The sequence below is a fragment of the Thunnus maccoyii genome, chromosome 20 (assembly GCF_910596095.1).
Source record: "Thunnus maccoyii chromosome 20, fThuMac1.1, whole genome shotgun sequence".
Taxonomy (NCBI): Eukaryota; Metazoa; Chordata; class Actinopteri; order Scombriformes; family Scombridae; genus Thunnus; species Thunnus maccoyii.
In genome coordinates, this window is record NC_056552.1 from 11,826,697 (window position 1) to 11,833,090 (window position 6,394).

Sequence of the window (6,394 nt, forward strand, 5' to 3'; positions counted from 1 at the left end):
TAACTTTATCTTATTTGTCCTGTTAATCTGTACTGTCAGTATTTTCATTTATAGACACCTCAAAGTATGCTGAATATGCTGATTAGCCCATGAAAGTCCGTATTTTTAATCAAATATGTGGAAAAAACGAGTTGACAAGAAGTACAGGAACGCAGCACAAGCCTATGCACAACAACAGCAAGAAAGAGAAGTGTCGGGAGCACGAGCACAATCATTAAGTGAGTACTGACACCTAACGGATAAAATTAGTACTGTATGTCCAAAGAGCTTTGGCTGGTAAAGTGAAATGCTTTCATTTAGAATGAAAAATCACTGTAATAATTCTAAATCTTATCTGTAAAAAAAAACAAAAAAAAAAACAACAAATGTGTACATAAACAGAAATGTGAAAATATTTGCCAGTGAGGTTGCCAGACAACCGGCAGTTAACTGCACAGAAGTGATGGGTGGATGGACAACTTATAAACTGTTGTTTGTCAAAAAATAGTTAATAGCCCCCCTAAAGCAACAAATTGTTGTTTTTACCTTTCTGTTTTTGTACACATTTATGGAGATACAGTGTTAATTAGCTTTTTAGAAGTGCTAATAGGCGTTTTGTTGTTGCTGTTGTTGTTGCTTTTTTTACTCTGGACAGGGCAAAGCCAGCTGTTTTTTTTGTTGTTGTTGTTTTTCTTTTTTTTTTCCTGCACCAATCTTTATGCTAAGCTAACGCTATTTGTCTCCTGGTTCTCTCTCTGTACTCAACACACAGTGCTGAGACAGGTGTTGATCTTCTCATCTAACGCTCTGCAAGTAAAGCAATCCAAAAGATTATCCAAAAATGTCAAACTGTTGTTTTAATGTTGTTTTCATCTCCTATATTAGTGAGACACAATGCTATCAAATAGAAGTCTAGCGTCCAATATAAACCTGCTATTTAGGATATAAAGGAAAAGGCAGGGGAAAAAAAATATATACAGAAGAATACAACTTTAACTGTTGTCAATGTTTCATAGTGTAGTATGTACAACCTTTACTCACTTTCACACAGAAAAGATGCCAGTGCAGTTATGATGGTCCAATGTTACTGAGGGGCATGGCAGGGGAGTTATGAAATCTAGACCTGATTGAAGGAACAGTTATTTTTAAGATGAGGCTGGATTTCAAGTTTGGTGATTTTTATTGTGATGTATGTTTATGCTAAAGGTAAGGACAATGGAAATGCATGCACTAGTAGGCTATGATATTCTGAAACAAATACATATGGATATGTCTTGTTGTTTGAGCTTGTGTGTGTGTATATGTGTTACCGTACTTTTTAATGTGCATATGTCCCCTTTTGTGTGCATATTATTCAGTGGTGAAGTGACACTAATACGATTATGAGGATTATTCCCCAAGGAATACATTCTCATCCAAAACACAGCACTGCAGACCTATGGGACATATATTTGTTACAGTCTGAAGTCCTACCTCTAGATGGCACCAAATGCGTTTCCAACAGCTGGAAATGTAGAGATGGAGGGGGTATTGAGACTGAGCTAACCTGCTGTTATACCTGTGTTGTTTGATGCTTCGGGGTGGAAGTTCTGATGGCGACAGATGACTTCCTGATGACAATTTCCTTCCACAACATGCTAGTGCTGATTAATTGTTCTGTCAACTTATAACCACCAACAGTGAAAATTGCCAATCTGAATCTGATTTTCCATTTTCTGGTTCTGCTGCCACTTAGATCTACAAGGGCTTCTAATTAAACCTCTCATATAGTGTTCAACATGGTCTGTGCTTTCTAAATCTGCCTCTTGAGGCATCGTATTCCTAAAGAGCATGGTCTCCTAGGGACACATAACTCAGGGATACACATGTGTATCACAGCCTGTGTAAATATATGTAAAGAGCATACAAAATGATCTTCAAAAACACTTGAGGGACTGCTGCTAACAATGTTTTTCAGCATGAGAGGCAGCTCAGTGATCTTCCCCCAAAGTGCCTCTTGAGCGTCTCTGTGTACAAAATCAATCATGAGCAGACACACACACACACACACAGACAGCAAGGCCATTTTCTGCTATGCATGGATTACACATATGCATAGGGCCCCTGCGACCGTTAGGGGGCCCTGTTGCACCAACGTATTTTTTTCTCCTCGATTATAAATTGACACTTTTGGTAACTGTAGAGAAATGGGTCGCATAAATCATGCTATTTCTATTTCCTGTTTTATGGGGAAATGACAGAGAGTAGGTTAACCCATCTGCCGTTCAGACTGAGTTTGTTACATTAGTTTTATTACATCATTACATCATTGGTTAGATAGCGGAGCGAAAGTTCCTGTTGGAGGAAATATGTTATGTCCCGCCCTTCCCCACTAGCAAGGTCAACACTACGTGGTGAGGAAAAAATTGATGAGAGCAGACCGTGGATGTATAAAGAGCACTGGATACAGGAAGAGCGCCAGGCCTTGAAGCCAAGCTGAAATAGCGGCCAAACCTTGTAATTACAACATCACGTGATGCTATTGTGCCCAAAGAGACTTTTCCATAGACTTACATTGTGAAAAAGACGTCTGTTAATCAGGGCATCCATTTTTTTGAGCATCACAACCCCTGCAAAATGACTTGTTTTACTACCAGAATTTGATCCATTTGGTCTGATCACATTTCGAAAGACTAGAAGAGCCGCATGATTGAATCGTTTTATTCTCATTCAAGTTAGCCGTAGGGCTAAACCGGAAGCTAGTTATCTTCGCCAGTGGAAGTCTCTAGTAAGCATGCTCCATGGGCGCATGGGGCCCATAGAGCATGCACAGTATGTTTTCAGGAAGTGGCTTTTTTTGACTTCATGCGCCAGTGAGCAACTTTCATAAGAATGAACGGGGCCCCACCTCCGACGCTGTATCCAATTCCTTTTATACATCCATGGAGGAGACGTACAGAAGAGTGTGGAGTGAGTGGCAAAGTCTATGGGATATGGTATATCTAGAGACCTGCGTGCCGTGGGTTAACTATTCTTTCATGACGTCTTAGTGAGTTAATTCTTTGGCTAAGCTAGCATAGCTGTAGAGTGTGTATGTTCTATGCAGAAATGTGTGAGCTACATTTATTACATTTTACTGCTGTGAGATATCACAGTAAAAATTTCTGTGGTGTTGTCTCTGGATGAAGAACCTGAGATGTAAAATGTAGCTCATTTATGTGCATAGCAGCATAACAGATGGGGATACTGCGCTATGATTGGTCGATGTCGCTAAACTCCATTGGAGCACCCAACCGGTTAGTGTAGGACCCGTGACCGACAGTATGCAGAGGTCTGTCCAGCGCAACGCACCAGGATCACGAAACTCAGATCAAACTGTCAAACTAGGTAGTACTGATGATATATGAATCAAGATTGTGTTTCTGCATTGCCTATTTCCCGCCTCAAATGTTTTTAGAATATAAATAATAAATATTTTAGTCTACTGTTTAGCTGTAATATGAGAAAGTTTGTGACCAGGCTGCCATTTTTTCCTTCTTGAAGACATATACCACCAGCAGCTCAGCTTTTACTTCTTTTTTTTTTTTTTTTACACATATACCATCATATACCGTATACCCTGGTGAAATGTCAGGAAGGTATGAAGGGTGCTGATAAAATACATACCGCCCAAGCCTCGTCTTTTTTTTTTTATTTTGTCAAAAATGCCGCATTAGGCTGTATCATTTTATTTTCTTACAAAAGAAAAGTTTTAATACAATCTTCCTATCATCTGGCTCCAGCTACTGACTGAATCTTATACTTATTCAGCCCCTCCCTACAAACTTACACACTGGTCCAATATTCATGTAACTACCCTGTGGTCATTAGGCGTTGCAGGGGTTACATAACCAAGCTTCCTCAGTGGTCTTGCCATAATCAGCATCAATCATGAGATTGGCCAGCAGCTGTCCTATGATGACATCATTGATGACTTCGCTTGCGAAAGTTTAGAAGATGAGATGATGATGTTAACAATAGAGCTGAGTTCCTTAAATTAAAATAACTTTTTTATGTGTATAAAGTAGCATTCAGTCAAAAAACATTTTGCACAGGGCCCCCAAAAAGCTAGAAATGGTATGACAGAGTACTCTCTGTTGAGGATATGAAATCTAGGAAAACTGGGTCTCTCTCAGGACTGGGGACCCAGGGAATTGGTCACTGTCCCTGCTTTATACTGTGTTAGGTTTAGATTCAAACAAAGGCTCTCAGATGAATTATGGAAAATTTTCTTCTGCCCACTAGTATGTGTTGAAGCCCCAGGGGTATATAATGTCCAGGTAATCCCCCTCCCCCTTAATGTTGTAAAGAAGGATTATTGTTACCAATTTATTAGATAATTCTATTATTAATCTAATTGCTTAGTCTATTAAGTCAGATATTAAGTCAAAAAAATGGTTACCACAAGTTCCTACAATCCATCACAATGTCTTAAATTTGTTTGTTTTGTCCAACCTGCAGTCCAAAATCCAAAAGTATTCAATTCACAATGAAATCAAACAGAGAAAAGTGGCTCCTTGCATTTGAGAAGCTGGAACAAGGGCATATTTGGCATTTTTGCTTGAGGACTTGGTTAATTGATTATCAACATTATTTGTCTTTCAGTTGACTGATCGATCAATCAACTAATGGTTTCAGAACTACACTTGTAGAATAAATAAATGATTAGAGACCCCTGAGAGCTGAGAGAAGTGCTTGTCTCTTTTTCTTCCGTCTGATCAGTGCGGGCGGCTCTTTAAATACTTGAGAGCCACCCAGTGTTTACTCATCATACCATTTACATTATGCAAAACGTATTTGTAGATCAATGTGACCACCATCTTTGTGTAATTAACATGAGTAATTACTGTGCTTAATTTACAGAGCCACCCAAGGTTCATAATGGGGCTGCAAAACATTGACCCATGACAATAGATTGATCCCTCCCTCCTTTAAAACCATGGCCCTGCTAATGACTAAGTAATGAGCAGATAGTGTGTAGCTAGGGTGGCTAATACAGCTTTCACTCTCCATATCCAGATTGGCTGATCCCCCTCCTTCCCCCCTCTTCCTCCTCCTCCTACTCTTACCATGTTTTCTGCAATGGTGTCAGCTCCTCGCTTAGAGGCCCCTCTCCCTCTTGCTCTGTGTATGTGTGTCTGCATGCATGTTGTGCGCACTGCTCGGTAATCAGCCACACAGACTCGCCTTTGGTGGCTGGAGACTGATTCAATATTCCACTGGGTAATTTATGCAGAACTAATTCTCTACAGGAATGGAAGGGCTTGGAGGAAGGCAGAAAGAGAGAGGGAGAGAAATACGGAGAGGAAGAAATCTGTGGTGAAATAATTATCCCTGGTGTCACTGTAGCAACATTCTGTGAAGTTGATGTCAATAAAATATTGAGCTACACAATCCATTTCAATTTCACCTCAAAAAGATGCTGCAGAGGGTCGGGAAGGTGGCAAGAATAAGGAGCACTGTGCATGTGGAAAAAGCATGCACGTCCACACACACAAGCCGCCATAAAACACACAGCGAGGCGATGGCTGGCGACGTGGGCTGCTTACAGACTGGCTGGGAAGCACATCATTGCCTGTAGTCATTTAACTTGTCAAAACAGCAGGGCTCTGTGTCTCCTCATATTTGGATTTAGTGGGTTTGAATTACTGGAAATAAAGTGAAAGAGGATGAGATGAAAAATGAAATGAGGGGAGCTTCCCAGGAGAGCCATTGGGAGCACAGTATAGATTATGGTCATTTGCGAGGGACAGGCTTGTAATAAGAGCCCTGTGTCAAAGTGCATTTGTGTGTATGTGTATGTATGCACCAGGGGCGGGGAAGGAGATAGGCTTCATTGTATTATTCTCACAACTTGTATTGATCAGCACAATTCACATGGAATTGTATACCGTTGGATTCACGTGTGTTTGATATATGAGATCTGGTTTGTAATCAATCAGCACATCCTGTTCCTGGTGTTATTCTATGAGCTTTTTTATAATGGATGCAACTGTACAGAGCCAACAATAAGAGAAGACTAAATTTGACAATAATAGAAACAGTGGTAGAGCCTGCCATATAGAGATTATTAGGACAGCATAGAAAGTGTAATATAACAATGGTGATCTGGCTAGTGATTATTTTCATTAGTTGTCTGACATTTTCACTTAATAAATGACTTAAAGGCTAGGTTCACATTTTTTTACATGTGTCTTAAAACAATACTCACATACCAATATGTAAATTAAATATGTTCTTCTCCATCCTGGCCATGAAAAGATCACTTCCTAACACAATTTTGATACTCCTCCTCATCCTCCTCCATCTCCCCTGCCGTCACATGGGTCCCGCGGCTCACTGTCGCCATACCTGGGTGCTACTCCCACCCCAGAGCTTGCCACTCCATACCGCACTT